This window comes from Herpailurus yagouaroundi, unplaced genomic scaffold (genome assembly GCF_014898765.1).
Source record: "Herpailurus yagouaroundi ecotype Mexico unplaced genomic scaffold, PumYag 29, whole genome shotgun sequence".
In the NCBI taxonomy this organism is placed as follows: Eukaryota; Metazoa; Chordata; class Mammalia; order Carnivora; family Felidae; genus Herpailurus; species Herpailurus yagouaroundi.
The window spans coordinates 88,310,010-88,333,079 of NW_024412377.1; the positions used below are offsets into that span (position 1 = coordinate 88,310,010).

The 23,070-nt window shown below is 37.2% G+C and overlaps 1 long non-coding RNA gene across 4 annotated transcripts in view; it reads right to left on the reverse strand.

The window, feature by feature from the left end:
• LOC121013430 (uncharacterized) overlaps positions 1 to 23,070 on the reverse strand; it is a 125,220-nt gene that overhangs the window by 27,366 nt on the left and 74,784 nt on the right. The window lies entirely within an intron of this gene.

A 23,070-nucleotide genomic window follows, 5' to 3' on the forward strand; every position in this document is an offset into this window, starting at 1 on the left:
CTTCCTCTCCACTTTGCTTAAGCCCATTCAACTTCTGGTGCCTGTGGATGGGCAATAAGGAGGAGGTGAACACTTAGGAGAGTGGAATTCTATGGCTTTGATGAAATAAATTCACCTCTTCTGATCTGATTCTTCTAGAATACAAAAATCACTCGCACCATCATTGTAGAGAATTGTCACAATGATAATGCCAACTCACACATGACATTCTCTACATGTTACACTGGCAACATAACTATATAGAGAGGAACAGAGTGTCCACATAAGTTAAAGAAAGATGAAATTCATAAATGATTAGTAAGAATTCAAAACTATCAGTGTACGAGAAAACTTCATAAATTGCACCTCTCTGCAATAAGACAGATCCCCAGCATCAGTCAGTGACAGGAACACACACAAAGTTACGATAAAATTCCAATATTGAATTCTTATAAAAAGTAGCATAAAACTTACATGTCTTGAGACTTTTCAAGCAAAGGTCACCATTTAAATTATAGGGAATTGCTCTTCTAGGCTCATATTTTACCTGAGTCAAATTTGTCCACACTTAAAAAGAGCACATTGCTTTCACAGAGCACATACTCCCACTCTCCAGAATTAGTGATAAATAATGAAAACTTGTGCAGAAAAAATTATTAAATTACCTATTTTCAATGCTCATTGGATAGGAAATTTGAGGGCTCAAGTTTATTGAGCATTGACCAACAGACTTCATCAGAGGTATCAAATACATGACCCTAAATTAGAAGGATAATTTTATAGCTTTAGCTCCTCAAAAAGGTGGTCAGTTTCAAATATAAGTATTATCCCTCAAACTAGATTTTCTAGTGTTTTTTTTTTTTTGTAAAGGACCCATATAAATGGGTTTCAGGAAGTAACTTTCACTTATAACATCATAGGCTATGCTTTTTTTACTTTTGCTGGGCTTTCAATTTTCATATAACATAAGATGTCATAAACGTCTACAATAAAAGATATGTTTCCATTTAAATAAATGTGCTGATTACTAGCAACTTACATTAAAAGGAAATAATTTTATTTTTTTAAAAAAGGAAATAACTTTGTAGCATTCCAATGATTCTTTCTTTCATATATATCCAAAACAAAAATGAATCATTTATAAGTACTAAGCATTATTAGCACCTTAAAATATAAGTGATTCTGCTACAATGTAATCAGGTTAATAATGAAAAATAATTAGTTATCTAATTGGTCTTTGGCCAGATAAGAGACATGTAGAAGACATGCAAGCCTAGGCATTTTAGAGAACACCTGACTTACCTTGAGAGAGAAAAATAGTAAAAAACTTGTTAAAAATCTCTGCTGTTTTTAATTAGAGATGTGGTATCATGAAATACTTAACAATTTGCTTTCTTTCCTGCTGCTGGAAAAACACCTGCTCCTCACCCATTATGTGATCTTGTCAGTGCCCAAATAGTGAAGATCATACGTTCAGTATCAAATGGCTTCCTGAATAGTACATCTCAGCTAAACTCTACATACAGAATGACGGCTTCAGAAAAGAATAATGATCAATATAACCCCACCCATAATCTTGCTTTGGAAGCAAAATGTTTGCAAACTTTCTTATTTAATGTGGTCTTTGTCACACCTGTGTAGCCTGGCATGCTGGGATCTCAATGGTGGGCCAACATGAAAAATGGAGTAAACTGGAATTGTGTTGAGCCAAGCCTAGGAAAACTAATTCAGCTGTAGATTCAGTCCTCAAGGAACCAAAATGTTTTGCCTAAGAGAACATCACAATCTCAGAAGTAATCCTGACTAGTGTTCGTGTACAGGAGTCTATGTAGTTGGGAAGCATGCCATAGTTTATGTTTTGCAGGAGAGACTTGTAGAGAAATGGCAAGAGTTATCCAGCCGGTAAGCATTTGGCCAAGAGGACTGGGGTTTGTGGCAAAACCCTATTCCTGCAAATAGACCTGAATGACACCGGAAAAGTAAGCATAGTCATGAAAAGGACAGTATTAGATCAGGAGATCTGGCTGCAGTTTGGTAGGCAGTGGATTGCTCCCGGCCAGCCCAGTCCAAGCATGAGAATGACTCAGAACAAGAAGGCTAGTGCCAAGTCCCCCCACTGGCAAAGATGTAGCTCATGTTTCTCTTCCAGTGTTAGTTCTCTTTAGCTCAAAACTTCACAGAGGTGGACCTACATGTTAAGGGTTTTCAATGTCTAAAGTCAATGAGGCTAGAGGAGATGTGAATCTACCTTCATATGATCATTTATATATTTTTTTCTACCCAATACACACAGAAAAGCACTCAACACCTCCACAGACACACACACACACACACACACACACACACACACACCCCACAGACATGCACACACTTTTGTTAAGGCAGTATAAATGATTTTAAGTATGCATTTTACAAAGGTCCAAATTTATTGCTGACTGCCAAGTCTTTTTAATTTATAACAACTAATAAATCTTACCTAAAATTGGGAAAATCACCTTAAGTTTATGATCTCTGACATTTAAGCATAATGCTGAAAATGTTCAGAAAATTATGGATTTTACTTAGAGATGAGTTTCAGGTTTATACATTATCACAGATTATGAAAATCAGTGGAAAATGTACAGTTGTGGAATAAACCAGTGGGAATATACATATTTCCAATTCTGGGTTCCCTAATTTTAAGCTCTTTATATCTTTATTTATCAAATGCAAACTTTGAACTTCTCCAGTTGAAATATTTCTTAAATTCTAATATAGAAGGATTTATGTATACTCCCCATTGTTTCATTTACTTAGAAAGCAGATTGAAAGAACAATAATGTTGGATTTCAGATGTCTGGAGGAAATACTGCACGCATGACATCTGTTTTCCCTGGGGATTTGACACACATTTGCTTTAATGTACTGGTGTGTTCCTCATTACCTTAGAAGCTATATGCTAAAAACAAGAGTGTGTTTCAGTTTTCAAGGAAAAGAAAAAAAATTATAAATCCCAAAGCCTTTTTCTCTGATGAACAATAATTTAGGGTTAAGCTTTCAAAAAAGAAAAAATGCAAATGATCATGTTTCTAAATGGTCCAACTTTGTAAAGATTATGTGTAAGTCTTCCATAAGCCTTCCATACATGTTAGTCTTCCTTGTTATTGGAGAATTATCCAGAGCCAGAAAGAACATGCCTTTGAAAATCAACAGCTAAAAGAAACAAGATCTGCATCTCTAAATAGCCCGAGTCACCAATTTAAGATGTTTGAGGTATTAATCCTCTGGAAAATTATTTGGCCTCCAGAAGCAGTGAATTGTTAAATATCTTTGGTGGATACCCTGGAGTTTTGCCATAAACTGACACATGAAGATCCATGCCGAACACAGAATGCCACACTATTCCACACTACACCAGCTGGCTTGTAACACGTACATCTCTGCACAATTTCTCTTAATAAAAAACATATAACATATCCAAAACACTTTCATGATTCTCATTCAGTATCTGTTCAACCAATTTGCTAATTAAGGAAGATTTCCCTCTCAGATCACCTGAATTTAAAAGCTTTTGTAAGGCTCCTTCATATTGAAGGAACACAATTCAGAATGGGAACATAGAGAAAAAAGTGTACTCTTGAAGTTAAAGTTCACATATTGCATGGGGGTAGATAAGATAAAAAATTTTTTTTTTCCGCCATGTCTGTCCTTTGGCTGAGGTGACACATCAAATGATCAGATGTTACTCTGCAGCACGAGAACTTGATGTGGCTTTGAAATCAAGTGTCTTGAATCATTTCCTAAGTCCAGACAATGATAATAAACATCTCTCGAAGGGTCTAGGCCAGACCCATTAGTGAACATGAGCTGTCTCACATCAGCTGAAAGGAAAACTGTGTCCTGAAATTGAAGAGCAATTGGAATCAACATTTGCTTTCTCCTGGCACAATCGTTAGAATCTCGGATTAGACCTTTGACTCAGGTATCCTTCTGCACTTAAATAAAACTAAAAAGACTTTCATACCCCCCACTCAGTAAACTGAAGAAAATAATTGAATTGATTTAGTAAATTGCATCTATACACTTAATTAAATACATTTCACAACTTAATTTGGAGAATTAGAATTACTTTTGCATTTATTACAGTGGCTTTTCCTATTAAAAATGGAAACACCATTGGGGTGCCTGGGTGGCTCAATCGGTTGAGCGTCTGACTTCGGCATAGGTCATGATCTCGCAGTTCGTGAGTTCAAGCCCCGTGTTGCACTCTGTGCTGACAGCTCAGAGCCTGGAGCCTGCTTCGGATTCTGTGCCTCCCTCTCTCTCTGCCCCTTCCCCGCTCATGCTCTGTCTCTCTCTGACTGTCAAAAATGAATAAACGTTAAAAAAATTTTTTTTAATAAAAAAAAAAAAATTGAGACACCAAAAGGGTCAGATTGAGTTAGGGATAAAGGTTAGAAGGCCCTACTAAAAAGACTAATAAAAAGTGACTTAAATGTCACCATCTCCCTACCAAAATGTGTAAGTGATATTTTCAGTTTGACATGAGAACTCCATCCTTGTTTGTTGGCACTGAATTCTGAACATAAATTCTACAGTTTTCAGAAAGAGATGATACATGTATCCTTAACAGCTATAACACTGACGGGATTGGAAACCAAAATCTTCTGTTTATCCAAAGGTTAGATAGAGTATATTCCATTCACAATATGGAAGTAGATTACCTACATGAGCTTGCCAACAACAATCTTTAGGATAGAACAGTTTAATCCAATGCCCACCTTAGCTAGACACGCAGCAGAGAGAACTGACAAAGCCTAGCTGACTGAGGCAAGTTATTATTAGCAAATATCTCTGCTAAGATGAGATTTAGTAGTTTTTTTAATGGTCGATATCTCTTTTGGTTTGATTTTTTTCAAAGTCTCGGAAACTACAAACATATTAAAGTGACAATTCTTTGTCGATTCAAAGAATAAAACAATAAACTGAGGAACAGATTGATGGATGACTGGATGTATAGATGGACAGATGAACTTTCAAACTTTTTATTTAAATAAAAGACTGAAGCGCTTTACTTCCATTGTATAATATCTAGTTTGAAATTGTACCCAGTAGGTTGAAGACAGCTTAGGGAACAACTGGGGAAATTTTTCCTTAAGAGACTATAATGACACAACAATTCATTTTCTGTATATCATAGATATTATCATGGAAGATAAATTGAAGAGATTCCAAGAAAGAGAAAAAAGTCATGATTTACGTATTAATTCTTCAGTCAAGAAGTTTACCCTCACAAGACTCCATTTGTTTATATTTTTTACAAAACTCTATTTCAAACATCTTGGCTGGATATATGCACTTCATCACTACAAGAAACTAGTTCATGATTAGCTAGATTCTCTATATACCAGGATCATCTCCAGTTATAAATTAAGTACCAGTGGAAGTCAAATCAGCAGAGTATAATTTATTAAGCCACTGCTGTGTTAATGCAACCTCCAAAGGTAGCTCATTTACTATCTAGGATTTGATTAGCCCCTAGGAGAACCTGGTTCATTTTATTCAAATAACGCTATTTCAAACCATAAATTTCACAAACTGACCCTCAAAGAAAAAATATCTGTGAATTCAAATATATTGGAAATCTGTAAAACTCTAACTCATTCATTTGCCATCCACGTTGACACCTCACTAGTTGTACAGGGAGTTATAAAATATGTAATCCTGCTATTTTTCAAAGATAAGTTAGGCAATATCATGGGGAGGCATATTTTGCTCAGGGATCCTTACACCATTATGATACTACCCAATATGTTATGGCAATTGTAATACTTTGTAGACTTGTGGAAAATATATCTAAAAATAACTGTGCCATTTCTGAGCAAAAGCAGAAGTAATTGATGTTTCCTAGAAAAATGATCCCACCTGGCTTTGTAGAAGAGCAGCATGAGCGTTTCAGTGACAGGTAGATCCAGAACAGAGCTTTGTCCTCAATATCATTCCGATTCTCTGAAACCCCAAAGCAAGGTTCATAGAGATTCTTTAGAATGCTTCACTTGAAAGCCAGATTACACTATTTAAGTGGCCTATGGAGTTCTGTATTAAAGGCTCCCTGCTGCTCAGGCATTTTTCCCATTATAATATATTGCTGTGGATTTAACACTGTAGATGTTCTAGCATTTAACTAATATGGCTCAAAAGGTTGTCATCGGGGACACTTCTAAATTATATCACTGCAAATAAACCTTGCTACAGAAGGAATTGCTTATTTAGCAAAGATATTTTATGGCATATTTGCATAAAAATACTACTTCTGTCTCTCAAGTTCATCTGTAACATTGCCGCTGAGCAGAAGAGCATGAGATGTGTTACAAATATAAGTGACTTTGGTAGCAAGCTAATTTGTAAATGCATATTGCAAACTTTACGTGCACCACGATGCCCTAACTTATACCCTGCCTAACTCATAGACATTCGCATAACACGAAAAGAGTATAAAAACCATGCTTTTTCCAGTTAGCTTACATGAAGTTGGTAATCAACCACTGGACGTTAGTCCGCTGTTATATGTGGCCTACAAAGCAGGTGAATCAAGCAATTCAAAGCAAGACAGTTTCCATAGGCCACATGGTTAAATTGTTTGAAGAGATGTTTTTTACCTCTCTTCTGAAACCAACCAACAGTGAATGAGAAAGTGAACGTGAGAACGCAAGGTGTTTCTAAGCCTTGTCATGGCCTCTTGATCTCACTTGAGTGCCCATGCTTGTTGCATACTGCAAAACATGATAACCGCTTAGAGAATCAGAGAAGCCTGGGCTCAACATCTGTCTTAATGTATGTGCTATGTGATCTTAGACAAGTTGCTTGACCTCAGTTTCCACATATATTTTTCAATGTATATATTTTTCAACATACTGATCTCTGTGGTTAAGAGAACATAACAGCTTTTTCAGTTAATAAGGCAGGTACATTTTCCTACATAGATAGGAAAGTTTATACTCAATGAATTTAAGAGAATCTGTGCCAATTTAAGAATCTGCGAAATGCCAAACACATAGATAATAGCAGAGTTGGGTACAAGTTCCAAGATTTTTGGCCCCTGACTTAAAGGTATTTCTGTTCCAATATGCAGGATTCTCAACTTTCTTAGATTTTGCTGGGTATTCCGACCTCACTAATGTACACATATGTTATTTTCATTTTTAATTCAAACAAATTTTTTATATATTAAGAAGTGAAGAAAAACAAAACTGCAAACAGCTAGTGAGGCTGAAAGTTCATATTTGCTATTTTGAAAGTCTGTTCACAGGTCACCTAAACTGTTCCTACTTTTCACAGATTCTTCTTTTATTTCAACCCTGAACTCAAAAACTATAAGGCTTCCGTTTCTCTCTGAGATTCCAGCAGTGTTCTGTGATATTAGGAAATCTAGGACAAACAAGGCCAGTTGTAAGTACAAGTCATCTAGGCACTGAATATTGACTGGGCACTTTCTTGGTTGTCACATGCTTACCAGAAATATTTTTTCTTTTGAAATAATATGATCATCTCAAAAAATTAGATTACAATATGGTCATAACAAAAGATATGCCTGCAAATTAATTTATTTACACAAACTGTATTTTAAGTTAGAACTTATCAATGTCCCTTATATAATATACCTGATTTATATATTACATGATTTATGTATTCATTTTCCCTACTCTCTCACATGTCACTAGAAATAACATGCAGATATTTGTAACTGTTATCACTACTACATTCCCAATTCCTAGAAGAAGTTCCTAAGACATAGACATGTACCAAATATTTATTAAATGAGTGTATGCATCCCTCAATCAAATACATACCTTAAATGATAATATTAATTCCATCTAATACATAGCAATTTTTGCATTGTATCATTCTTTCTCACCTATTTAAAGTGAGTTTCTCACTAGTTTAAGGTACAATTTTCCCTTCTTTTCCGAGCATCATCAGTGTATTGCACTACCTGCCAAATTCTTCCCACCCACAAATAGTTATGTATGAATAGCTATCAACTTTTTTTTTGAGAGAGAGAGAGAGAGAGAGAGACGAGACAAGGGGCAGAGAGAGAGAGGGTGAGAGAATCTCAAGCAGGCTCTGCATCAGCAACACAGAGTCTGACGTGGGGCTCGAACCCGTGAACAGTGAGATCATGACTTGAGCCGAAATCAAGAGTTGAACACTCAACCGACTGAGCCAGCCAGGCATCCCAATAGCTATCAACTTAAAAACAAAAACAAAAAAGACCTTGACACCATAGCTCCCTCCAGCTACATCCTCACTTGTCTGTTCCCTTCACATGAATCTTTTTTAAAAAGTTGCCTCTGCTTCCTGAATCCACTTCTTTCCTTTCCATTATTTCTTGACACGTAGGCCTAGAACTATAATTGCTTTTGTTAATGTCATCAATGGTCTCCATGCTGTCAAAGCCAGTGGTCAATACTGTTTTGAAACACTTGTTTTACTTGATTCTTAGGATACCATTTGCCTTTCATTCTCCTCTTCTCCGACCGGTACATACTTATCTTTCTAAACTTGAATTATTGGTATGTCCCAGGGCTGTGTTCAACACTCTGCTTCCATCCTCTACTGACACGTATCATCTAGGTAATCTCGACCAGCGCCATGGCCATACATTTTACCTGTATGTTAATGACTCTAATATTAATCACTATCACTATTCTCTCTCTTAAACTCCATATGCATCCAATGCCTACTACACATGTTCTCTTGACTGCCTGAAAGACGTCTCAAATTTAGCATGCCCAAATGCAAATTCTTGATTCCTCATCCATGCCCCAAAGCTACACTTCCCCTAGTGTTCGTCATTTCAATAAATGGCACCTCCAGGATTTCAGTTGTTTATGCCACAAAATTTAGTGTGTCATAGGCTCCTCTCTTTCTCTCCAACTCCACATTCAATCCATCAGTAAATCTCATAAGCCCTACCTTCAACATATATTCTTAACCAACTACTTCTTAACTCTTCAAACACTATAGTTGAAATCACTATCATATGTCACCTGTACTACTGCAATGGGATCCTGAATGAGTCTCTGTGTTTCTAACCATGGCACTCTCAGTCTATTCTCCATACAGTATTCAACAATCTTTACAAAACATAAATTAAATCATGTCAAAATTTTGACAATTATCCATTAGCTTCTGTAATCACTCAGAATGAGACCCAAAGCCTTAACCATAGCATATAAGACCCAAATCATCTCCTCAGACCCACCTCACAAATTCTCTTGGTTTTTATCTTCCGTCATTCTCCTATGAATTCTGATTCAGTTAATACTAGACACCTGGATATTCCTCAAATATTCCAAGCACTCTACCTCACTGCAATTATATTTTTCTTTGTCTAAAAGATGCTCCCTCAAAATGTCTACATGGATTTCTCCATCACTTCCTCAAGTTCTGTGCTCAAATGAGACTCTAGCTGAGAAGGTTTCATTGACCATCCTCTATAAAATAATGTCCTACTCCCATAACTATATATTCTTATCCTTCCTTCACAGCATTCATCACAAACTAACATATATTATTTGTGAATTGTCTTTTTCTCTCCTTTAGAACATAAGCTCCAAGAGAGCAGAAACATTATCTGTGGTGTGTGTTGCTGTATATCCTAGTCTTGGGACAGTTAGTTCCTGGTACATGGTTGATGCTTAGTAAATACATATTGAATCAGCCGAATCACTCCCATAATTATGAAAAGACAGGGTAAGGAGAAACCATTGTCTCAGAAAAAGTTATACTAGGATCTTCCATGGCCAAATAAAGTAGAAAAAGCACAGGCTTAAATAAAATTAGCTTATTTAACTGGAGGGCTTCTCAGAAGGGGAATAGGACAGACTGTAGCATATGCCAAAAGTATGAAATTACAGGTGACTTCAGGAGACTAACTTTCTGGGGAACACACTGGAGAAACACTGCCAAATTCAAACTATATAGAATAGAATATATTTTGCAAGAAACTTTTATTAATGACTTGATTGTATACTACTAGTGTTTTGAGTCAGTTAGGTATGGCCACAGAATTTGCACAAATTAGCATACTCAGTGAAAAATATTTCATTTTAATTGTGTAAGTGTGGAAAAAATATTTTTAAACTCCTTAAGAGAGAAGTTTACAAAGGATTGAGCTACTACGTGAGGCAGGCATAAGTTATTTCATTTGTAAAGTCTCGTTTCATTTTCATAGGACTCTGTAAGATATGTATTGTTTTCTCGTCTTTTTATATGAAGGAAACAAAACTGAGGGCGTTTAAATGACTTACTCCAAAAATTAATTATATTAATGATAAAGCCAGAATGTGAACCTAGGTCATTCCACTGCCCCAAATCCCAGAATTTATTACTCCTTTCTTCCTTCCTTCCTTCCTTCCTTCCTTCCTTCCTTCCTTCCTTCCTTCCCTCCTTTCTCATTCATGATGCCTCTCTAAAATGCAGTCAATGCAAAAAACCACTCCCTCCTACAAAGGTGTAGTTTTCTATTATGGGAGAAGTACTCTTTTTTGACAATCAACAAATTTTATACAGGTTCCATGAAAAATGGATCCCATTTTGCATTATAGTGATCATTATTTTATATGGACCACCCTGAACTTCCTATATTCTCCCCAGGCTCTTTTTATTTCATGGGAGCAAAATTTTTTTCTCTTAAAGCTTCATTTAAAAGAAAATTAATTATGATTTAAAGGCCAATTTAAATGCCATTTCAAACCATACCCTATTTCTTTACATACAAGGCATTCTGCATACAATGTACACTATTTTTTAAATGGTCATTTTTTTCTCTAGTCCATGTTTCCGTCAGTTGTGTGGTAAGTAGGAAAGCAAAGACTTCATGCAGATGTGCTCAGTTACCACTTGAGACCAGTACTTTTCATTCTCATTTCAATTCTCCTTTTTAACCACACAAAGAGTTATTCAAATTTGGAAGGTATAAGAACTTATAAAAGAACTTCTATAAACTCAAACAAATCGCTCAAAAGAAGAAAAGAAATGAATCCCTTATTAGGCCTTTACCTTTTCTCAATTGTCTTTAAAACTGATTATGATTTTGCTATTTCACAACCAAATAGTCCTCTGCCTTAAATACAGGTTCTCTTCCCCAAGTTGAGCTCTGAAATATTACTCCTGTATTAAATCCTGACTGTACAAGTTTGACTTCATAATACTTAGCATCTGGCAAACTGAGAAATCTAAATGTTATTAGGACAAATGATGGTATGCCAATGTTGTGGATTCATTCTCTAGTAAATTTCAATTTTCATTTCATCGTATAGCATCACTTCAGATCAATGTTTCTATTTAGGATTTTAAATCCATATGTATAAATCTATAAACATTAAATAAATAAGCAATTAGTAAGTACAGTCATCCATAATTAGAAAATGTAAATTTAAACACTAACAAGATACCATTTTTATGTCAAGGGATGAAGGTGTTAGCTCCTGCCACTTCCCAATATGTAAGTGTATCAAATCAAAACAAGAAACATCTTAAACTTATACAATGTTATATGCCAATTATATCTCAATAAAGCTGGGAAGAAAATGAGATACCATGATTCAGTTCTGCAGAAAGGCTCTTTTGTGGCTTAAAGGAAGCCACCATCTTGCTGTGTGCTCACACGACCTCTTTGTTCTCTGGGAAAGAGTAAGAGCTGCTTTGTCTCATCCTCTTCCTAATTAGGCACTCATCTCAGCATGGGGACCCCACCCTCAAGACTTAATCCAACCCCAATTACCTCCAAAGCTCCACCTCCTAACACCATCACATTGGGGATTAGGCCTCCAACATATGATTTAGAGGGGGAAGGGGAAACAAACATTCAGGTCATAACATTGGTAAAAGACAACTTTTAAATATATGTCCACGGAGACAGGAACATGCATAGTCCTTGGGGTACTGCTTGTACTACCAAAATAGATTTAATTATGCATGAATATTGCTCTGAAAAATAATACTGAGTTAAAAAGGAAGGTAAAAAATTATAAATGTACTCATACGACTATTGTTGAACATTTCAAAACCAAAAAAAAGGCCATAAATTATTTATGGTACATATATGTACCTAAGATAAAAATGAACTAGAAAGAAGCACACCAAATTCATAAAAGAGAGTTCCTGTGGAGGCAGGAAGAATAAAATGAGATGGACACTGGTAATTAATGGGGAACAGAAATGACAAATTTTTAACAATTGTCAGTTATGAAAATGCATATTCTATTATTCTATGTATTTTTCTGAAATATTTACATTTTTAGAAGTAATTTTAAAACCTACATACTTTATGATTAATAATATATTACAAACTACAGTTGGGATCAGAAGGTTGGAGTAGTTCATGTTATCTTCATCATGGTTATGATAAATGTGTTTTACATTTGCAGAATAACCCAAATTGTTTAACAGGACTGATAATTACATATCGGATATTCCAATGTAACATTTATCTGGTTTTGATCTTGATAAGACGTTTATAAATATAGAGAACTTGTGAAAATGTTTATTATAATATGTTAAGGCCACTAAATGACATTATGAATGTGTTACATGATTGAAATAATTGCAATAAGGGTAAAAATAGTGTGGTCACATCCGATGCTGAGCAACCTAAGGAAAATTTATATTACTGAAAGATGGAAAATGTTGTTATTCAAAGACAATGTAGGCATGAATTTTAAACTAAACTAACAACGAATTTAGCCATTTGAGTTTCAAAACAAGTTGGAGATCAGGAATATTTTGTAGAAAAAGTGTGCAGAATAAGGGAGGAAGTAGAGAAATATGGATATATGTGGAAAAATAATGAACCTTTTTAAAAACTCCATCTAAGCTGGTAGTGAATATTCTGAACCCATCTTTTTCTAAGCAGCATATTTGGAGGATCTAATGTCAAAAATTTTTAGAATTAGGGGTGCCTGGGTGGCTCAGTCACATAAGTATCTGACTTCAGCTCAGTCATGAGCTCACGGTTTGTGGCTTCGAGCCCCACATCAGGCTCTGTGCTGACAGGTCAGCCTGGAGCCTGCTTTGGATTCTGTGTCTCCCTGTCTTTCCCTTCCCTGCTCACGCTCTGTCTCTGTCTCTATCTCTCTCAAAAATAAATAAACATTAATTTTTTTTTTAATTTTAGAATTAGATACTGGTGGCCATTGGCATTGTATTGAGATATGTTATATGGTGATTCATTTTTTTTATATGAAATTTATTGTCAAATTGGTTTCCATACAACACCCAGTGCTCATCCCAAAAGGTGCCCTCCTCAATACCCATCACCCACCCTCTCCTCCCTCCCACCCCCCATCAACCCTCAGTTTGCTCTCAGTTCTCAACAGTCTCTTATGCTTTGGCTCTCTCCCACTCTAACCTCTTTTTTTTTTTTTTTTTCCTTCCCCTCCCCCATGGGTTCCTGTTAAGTTTCTCAGGATCCACATAAGAGTGAAACCATATGGTATCTGTCTTTCTCTGTATGGCTTATTTCACTTAGCATCACACTCTCCAGTTCCATCCACGTTGCTACAAAAGGCCATATTTCATTTTTTCTCATTGCCACGTAGTATTCCATAGTGTATATAAACCACAATTTCTTTATCCATTCATCAGTTGATGGACATTTAGGCTCTTTCCATCATTTGGCTATTGTTGAGAGTGCTGCTATGAACATTGGGGTACAAGTGCCCCTATGCATCAGTACTCCTGTGTCCCTTGGATAAATTCCTAGCAGTGCTATTGCTGGGTCATAGGGTAGGTCTATTTTTAATTTTCTGAGGAACCTCCACACTGCTTTCCAGAGCGGCTGCACCAATTTGCATTCCCACCAACAGTGCAAGAGGGTTCCCGTTTTTCCACATCCTCTCCAGCATCTAGAGTCTCCTGATTTGTTCATTTTGGCCACTCTGACTGGCGTGAGGTGATACCTGAGTGTGGTTTTGATTTGTATTTCCCTGATAAGGAGCGACGCTGAACATCTTTTCATGTGCCTGTTGGCCATCCGGATGTCTTCTTTAGAGAAGTGTCTATTCATGTTTTCTGCCCATTTCTTCACTGGGTTATTTGCTTTTCGGGTGTGGAGTTTGGTGAGCTCTTTATAGATTTTGGAGACTAGCCCTTTGCCCGATATGTCATTTGCAAATGTCTTTTCCCATTCCGTTGGTTGCCTTTTAGTTTTGTTGGTTGTTTCCTTTGCTGTGCAGAAGCTTTTTATCTTCATAAGGTCCCAGTAATTCACTTTTGCTTTTAATTCCCTTGCCTTTGGGGATGTGTCGAGGAAGAGATTGCTACGGCTGAGGTCAGAGAGGTCTTTTCCTGCTTTCTCCTCTAAGGTTTTGATGGTTTCCTGTCTCACATTCAGGTCCTTTATCCATTTTGAGTTTATTTTTGTGAATGGTGTGAGAAAGTGGTCTAGTTTCAACCTTCTTCATGTTGCTGTCCTGTTCTCCCAGCACCATTTGTTAAAGAGACTGTCTTTTTTCCATTGGATGTTCTTTCCTGCTTTGTCAAAGATTAGTTGGCCATACGTTTGTGGGTCTAGTTCTGGGGTTTCTATTCTATTCCATTGCTCTATGTGTCTGTTTTTGTGCCATGGTGATTCATTTTTTGAGGCTTGTATGTGCTAAAGCGATGTCCTTGCCAAAGCTGACTGCACTGGTGTAGGCCCCATCATTTACTATCTGTTTAATCTCTCAATTTACTGCCCTCCTCCAGTTTCTACACACTTTTAAACTCATTGTCCACTCTTAACATCTTATCTCTGATATAAAATTGTGATCATGTCAGCCCCTAATTAAAAACTGCCAAATAAAAACAAAACCTATGGTGCACTGTCTCTATGGGCTTGGAGACATTTCCTTTAAGAATGGGTGAGTTATCTTATGTGGATCCTGAGAAACTTAACAGGAACCCATGGGGGAGGGGAAGGAAAAAAAAAAAAAAAAAAGAGGTTAGAGTGGGAGAGAGCCAAAGCATAAGAGACTGTTGAGAACTGAGAGCAAACTGAGGGTTGATGGGGGGTGGGAGGGAGGAGAGGGTGGGTGATGGGTATTGAGGAGGGCACCTTTTGGGATGAGCACTGGGTGTTGTATGGAAACCAATTTGACAATAAATTTCATATAAAAAAAATAAATAAACGTTAAAAAAATAAAAAATAAATAAATAAAATAAAATTCACTAATGTAAAAAAAAAAAAAAAGAATGGGTGAGTTAGAAAAGCAAGATGTAGAAAAATGTGCAAAGTATTCTTTTGTCAAGCAAACAATGGCCCAAAACACTCTGTGTGGAAACTGGATATATTTATCACATACTGTATACTTGAATATGATTATATAACTATGGAGGGAAAAAAAGGTTACAAAAGAAGTGTTAACATAAGTTGGGAGGGAAAGATGTGGGTACAGTGGGGAGGGAGATGGAGAGGAGAGAGAGACGAGTAGGAGGGAGGACCCACCTGAAAAAGGAAAAGGGAAAAACAGGATCACCTCTCTATATATTGATACATACTATGTACATAATTTTTTTTTACTTTTTTTTAACTTTTTTTATTTTTGAGACAGAGAGAGACAGATCATGAACGGGGGAGGGTCAGAGAGAGAGGGAGACACAGAATCTGAAACAGGCTCCAGGCTCTGAGCAGTCAGCACAGAGCCCGACACGGGGCTCGAACTCACGGACCGCAAGATCATGACCTGAGCCGAAGTCAGATGCTTAACTGACTGAGCCACCCAGGTGCCCCTGTGTATAATATTTTTAAATAAACACTTGAAAAGCAAAATTTCCTATTATCTGTAGGAAGGAATTGAAACTCTTCATCATAAAACAGTGTCTTTCCAATCTCCAAATTCATCTCACTCACAACCACAGCAGCCTATGTCCCAGCTACACCCCTTCTTCATTGTTCTCACACCACACCGTCTGAACTCTCCCTGTCTTACACAACCATCATATATCTGGAATGCCCTTTCCTCCTTTTTTCCCAAGGGAAACCCTATCTTCATTCAAGATCCAGTTCAAATGTCCCTTGTGAAGCTTTTCTTCAATTTAGACACTCCATCTCCCTTAGGTCTTTGTAGATCTTTCTATTGTGATGCTAAATTGTATGATGATCACTTTTGGACATATTTCAGCATATGATTCTCTCACTAGATGAGGAAAAGAACCATATATTTAATTCTTGAACATCCAGCACCTAGGATAATACCAGCATTTAGGAAACACTAGGCAATTTTTGTTGAATTAATTGATTGGTTTCTGTGTGATTTTACATCTTTAAAATGATACTCAATATCATTTGCTTTTTGTGTGCCAAGTGTAAGCATTTAAATTCCTGTAAACGAATCACTTGTATTCTGGTTAATGAGCATGGTTTACATATATCTCATATTGCCTGTGCAACAGGGTATTAGGGAGAGATCCTTTCTATCAAAGTTTTGGTGATAACCAAACAATAGGTGGCATTTTTTCCACATTCCAAAATGAGGCACTAGACCTCCAATACAAGACTTGAGAGGGGGTGGACCACAGCCACTTGCTGACTCACATCCACCTCAAGGGACTCGAAGAGTCAAAACTGAGGAAACTAGACGGGGCAAAATAATTTCTCTGGAGAAAGCTGTTGGAGGCTATAGCAATTTTCCATCTCCCTCACCTATGACATAGGATTTGAGAGCACTTCTCAGAGAGGTTGATGTTTATTCCTAAAGTTTGGAGGACACAGAAGACAAGGATCTGCTCCACCCTTGAGAAACGTCAGGCAAAAGACTAGGTGGAGCTTCCCGCTTAGTGGCAGAGCAAAGAGATACGGCTGCACTCAGACCCTGAAGACAGGGCAGAGGTCCATGTTTCTGGGGCCCAAATGTCAGCCTCTTAGATGGGAGCTGGCTAAGGGATTCTTTTCAAAGGATTTTTTTTTTTTTTAGGGATGACACAACCTTAGCAGAGAGAAGCTGGGGAATCCTAATGGATGCCAAGGTTGAGGAGTCATTAAAGCATTCTAGCAGAAGATCGCACAATTCTCATGGAAGAACCTCTGAGGAACTCACAACCTCTGAGCATTCCCTCACAAGCCAACGCGGAATGCTAGCACACCTGCCCCATGCCTCTCCTCCCCACCTCGACACCCCAAAAAAGAAAGGCGAATCTCCAGGGCTGCTGGATGGGGGATGCGGGGACATCTCATCTGCAGCAGGACCAAAAGGCTTTTAACAGTACATCAAATTAGAGGTTCACTTGAATTACTAAAATGGGACTGTTACTGTGATTATCTGTGACTAGGGTCCTTCTTTTTACACAAAAGTGAATGAAAAAGCTAGGGAACTCACCTAAAATTTCAACCAGCAGTTGGAAAAAGAGCTGAGTCCTAGGAAGATTTGAACTCAACATACTCTAGTTGTTCAAACTTGTTGTGCCTGCTATTTTCCACAACTGGAATGGAATGAAAAACACTATTAATTGATATCAATTTTTTGCCACTACTGAGGGTAAGAAACCGCAAGAGCATGTTTGGCTCAGAGAGAAATATTGGATCATTGTTATTTTAAAGGCCAATGTTAGAGTAACTTGTCAAAGATACACAAAATATCCTCTTAATTTCATGATTGCAACTCACAATGAAATCACTGTAGCAATTCTAATACAAAAAAAATCGTATCTTCATAAAGAATTTTATTTGATTTTTAATTTTTTTAATGTTTTATTTATTTTTGAGAGAGAGACAGACCCCGTGATCAGGGGAAGGACAGAGAGAGAGGGAGACACAGAATCTGAAGCAGGCTTCAGGCTCTGGACTGTCAGCACACAGCCCGACGCAGGGCTAGAACTCACAAACCACATGACCCGAGCTGAAGTCGGACTCTTAACCGACTGAGTCACCCAGGCACTCCCATAAAGAATTTTAAATATTCATACAGCAAGATACTCTCATAGTCCAATAGAATAATGAGAGCACTTTTAGAAATTTTTTTTTCTGCCATACAATTTACTGCATGTTAGGTATGGTAATAGGCACTGGGGAAACAAAGATGAAGGAAACCACCACATACTTGTTACTGAGCAGTTCACAGCCAAGAAGAAAGACAAAAACACCAGCCACTGGGCTACTAATGACCTTTGTCAGAGCACATCTGGACTATTAGAGCGCCACCTAACCTTTCTACCTCTAGACTCATGCCCTCATGCCCATCAACATTGATTAAAACAAATCTAATAGGACTATAGCACACACACTGAATGCTCTACTAGTTTCTAGTAAATTTCAATGTTAGGTTCAAGTAACTTATTCTGGGATAGTCTCTATGATCTGCCTCCTAACTACTTCATTCTCCTTTTTTTTTTTTTAATGTTTATTTACTTATTTTGAGAGACAGAGCACAAAAAGGGGAAGGGCAGAAACAGAGGGAGAGATAGGATAGCAGGAAGCAGGCTCCATGCTGAGAGTAGAGAGCCTGATGCTGGGCCTGAATCCACTAACCATGAGATCATGACCTGAACTGAAGTTAGCTGCTTAACTGAATGAGCCACCCAGGTGCCCCTCATTCTCCTTTTTTAAAAACTCCCCTTTTGTTAATCTTATACTCCAGTTCCTCAAACTATAGTACATTGTTTCACATCTCTGAGCCTTTGTCCATGCTGTCCCCTCTTTCTAGAATTTCTTCCCCACCTCATTTGCTGGCAAAACTTCAACTGACTCTTTGAAACCTTGCTAAGACATCCACTTCTTCTGTGAGGTCCTTCCTGTCTACCCTCTTTCTCTTCCAAACTAATCACATTCTTACCCATATCAATTCCATTTCTTAGACATACTTCTATGACACATACATTATTGGTCAACAAATATTTACACAGAAGCTCATCTCCGCCTCTAAACTATTGATCACCTGGTATGGTATCTAGAAATTATAGTCAATGAGCAAATGAAATAACTGAACCAATCTGAATTTGTTTCAGTTGTTTGATGATATTGATTGACCATGATTAAGGGCTATTTCTTGAGACTCCAATGGAAAAGTGGCTAAAAAGGCCATAATAATTAATTCTGAAGAAAATACAGATGAGGCAGATTGGAGAAGAGTTGGCTGGCTCACCTTTGTAAATCAAGCTCAGGACTTCTTCAGGACTTATGAGATAGAAACTGTGGAGTCCTAGGAGGTTCAGAGGGTTCAAATCCTACAAGGACTTGGGTATTAGAAGAAACAATTAGCTAATACTACTGAGAAATCAAACAAGAAATCCCTGAAGTCTGGCATGATGTTCATTTAAACTTTGTTCATACTTTAGAATCCATTTGTTTTTTTTCATATGGCTTCCATGCTCCCCTTTCTTTCCCTAAGGCATACTTATGTTTAGAGAATCTGTAATAAAAAAGATTAGATAAACAATATCAATGACTACTTTCTACTTATTGGAAATTCACACAATTTATATAAATGTATAAATGTCAGGAAGAATTATTAACCAAACACCACCCTAGCCAGTTACTTAGTATCTTTCTTTTCTCACTTGATTATTATTTTTAAAATAACAAAGACTAAAGACTTTGTACTTTCTCTATAATTTTTATTATTCCTGAATACACCAAATGGAAAATATTTAAATTAATTTTTCCATAGCACCATGATCACAACTTCATTTTTAACATCCATCATTGCAATTAATTGGTCCCCATTTCTGCTACTACGACTATCATTAGTATTGAATCTTCTTAGGATCTACTTATCCCAGAGATCAATTTAAGTTGGCTTATATACACTCTCCTTAGTTTTCACAGTTCACATATCCAACAAAAAATATAGTCCATCTGGCTATAGATTGTGGTCTTGGCTTTACATCTCCCAAGAAACAAACTACTGAACAACCCATTCCAAACTAACTGAGAGACTGAAGCTTAACCATATAGTTTCTAATGATTCACTCATTCCACAAAATCTTAGTGAGCTTCTACTGAGAGTGAGCACCAAATTATACATTATGAATATTAATACACAAACATATATTATCTTCAGGGAGCACCAGTGAATTCACAGACAAGGACAAATACCTGAGGTAGGTTATGTTGGAAAATGCTAGGGAAACTGAGGGTGTGCCAGAGACAACTCCCAGAACGCGTCCTAGAAGAGGTCAAACTTAAGTAAGTTTTGAAGGATGACTATGAGTTAAGGCAAGGCCAAATAAAGGGGAAAGGAATTCCAAGCAATAGGAACCACAGATGCTAGAGCCTGAAAGCATGAGCCTGGTGGTGCTTTTAGAAAACTTTAGGCTTTTGGGGCACCTGGGCGGGGGGGGGGGGGGGGGGCGGGGGGAGGTTCAGTCGGTTAAGCATCTGACTTCGATTAGGTCATGATCTTACAGTTCATGGGTTAGAGGTCTGCATCAGGCTCTGTGCTGATAGCTTGGAGCCTGGATACTGCTTTGGATTCTGTGTCTCCCTCCCTCTCTGCCTCTCTCTCTCTCTTTCTCTCAAAAATAAACATTAAAAAAGAAAAAAAAAGAAAACTTAAGGCTTTTGATATAGTCGGGGCCTGGAGTGTGCATGAAGGTGGAGACAGGGATGACACTGGACTAGCAGGCAGATCCTGATGATCAACAGCCTCTTATAACATGTTTAAATTTTACCCTGAAAATGATGAGAGGTCATTTCAGAAATTTTTACCAGGTGAGTGGCTGGATCAGGTTAGTGTTTTACAAAAGTCCTTCTGGCCCAAGTGTAAAGGACACAGGAGAAGCAGTTGAGAGATTATCACAGAAGATCAGGTGAGGTAGGAAATCCCGAGAGATGAGCCTGTTTGTGAGGGAAGATACTGGGGCCAGTTTGGGGCAAGCTGAGACAGCTGCTAGAAAATCGAGTAGAGCATACTTCTTGGTTTCGATAGTTATACAGTTTACCCTGCTACCCAGCCCCAATTTCAGTCTAAACTGCACGTCCTCACTGCAAGCAGTAAACCAGCTAGTGCACTGTAAGCCTGCTGCTAACTGTAGACTTCCCATTGTATAGTTTTGTAGTAATATACCTGGCTGATGGGAGTTTGCACTGTGCTTGAAATATCCACACTGCAAAATATGCTTTTGGAATTTCAATCGCTTTTCATTTAGCCTTGAATTATAGCAGCAAAACTATGTTCTAGTTGTCTTGCTTCCTGGGAAGTTTGGTAGGAGACCAAAAAATAAAAATTAAAAATTAAAAACCACGTCATGGAAATCTTTCCCTGGGGCTATGTTTATTGGCCAGTGCTCCACAGGGCACAACAAGGTAAAGGCAAAAGGGATAGAAATGAATCTTCTCTTCTGGGCATACCCAGAGGTGAAGGAATGTGGTCCCGGGTGTTTTGGGTCGGTCTACCCACATATAGAAAATTAATAGGCAGCTACACAGCTTTGAAAATTATATCATGGGTCTTTTGCCATGATTTCTTATGGGAAAATTATTTTTGATAAACGCACTTTTGGATTACTCATGTTTCTCCAATAATAATTCCATCACATATGTCAAGGAGTTTCTATATATGTGTCTGGAAATAAGGAAAAGAGATCTGAGCCAGAGATATTCTATTATTATTTAAAAAAAATAACAAAGTAATGGACATTCTTTTTATCCCATACTCTAACTTTTTGTATGTGAATGAAGTACTGCCTCTAACTCCATCTTAAGGGTGAATGACCAAAATAAATCAATTGATGTGAATGCCAAAGAGTCTATATAGTGGGTCTAGTAACTAAACAAGCATGTTAGGGTTTTTATTTAATGATTAAAAGCCAAACTGTCACAACATTTTCTTGTGTGAATGGGCACAAAAAGTTTAGCAAGTCAGACACTTTATAAATTCCAATTTCCAAGTTAATTTTGAAAAGTTTTAAATATGATTAGCTCTAACTTGTGATTCCATCCCCAAAAGGAAATACTCCATCAAACTGTGATTTTACAGGCAAATTTAAAATGATATGATTTTATAAGTCTAAGATTCTACTCAGAATATTAAAGATTAAATTAATGAAAATATACTAACCACTAGTTCATTAGAAGTTTACTTTTAATTTCTAAATATGTATTACACAAAAATTAAGGAAAAGTTATGGTGATTTAATATGGTATACTAGGAAAATGTTAAGTATTGTTTTCTGTTCATAAAACTCCAAAATGTAAATGCATTTTATATCTTCATAAAATCACCTTATATAAAAGGCCAGTATGAAGTAACACAAGAAATCAGCATATTTTCTACCCCTCGGTAGTAGTGACTGGAAATAGAATTCTTGGGAAAAAAATTAAATAACATAAAACCAGCTTCTTAGTTAGCAACTTTGGAGTTTCCTGGTCTGTTATGTGGTTGGACTATTGCTGGCTTGTCTGAGTTGGGTTGACCACCCATCTAGCACTCTATCCACATGCCCAGTCTTGTGGGTGTCTTTCTGTTCTCATGTTTTTAAAGCCATGTTTGGTTTTTCACTGACCTCCTGTTATGGTGACCTTTAAAGCAAAAACATTACTACTCCCCCCATGGGCTATGTGTGATGTTGTAAATGTGAATTAAGTATTGGGCAGATGGGGGGGAAAGAAAGCTAAAAATCCATGTAGGAGGCCAAACAAATTGAGGGATAATGCAAAAATCCAAATTGCAAACTTCTGAGAAGTTCCCAGGAGCTTCATACCATTTCCGCATCTTGAAAAGAATGTACTAAGAAGTTTACAAAACAGAGACCAATAGAAACAAATAGCTGAAACAGGGAAATGCGATTCATTTGCTGACAACAAAAAAAAAGATAATGTTTTGAATGGTGCATTTTATGTATAGTTAGAGCAAAGCCTAGATGTATTCCAAGGGGTACTACATGGCTCCTCAGGGCAACTGGGGTTTGGTCCCTGCTTACAAATGACATATGGAACAGTAAATCCAGGAAGAGGCTCAGGAACGATCTCTTCTCAGGGAGGCTTTGGGAGGAGAACCAAGTGGGATTTCCGATCTACCACCACACATGTTCTTCAGTCCAGGTGGTGCTGCTCTTAACTCTTCACAAGTGACATCTTTTGAACTAAGTGTTCCATAGTGTTTTAAGAAAAAATTTAAAAGCGCGAATGTGGTC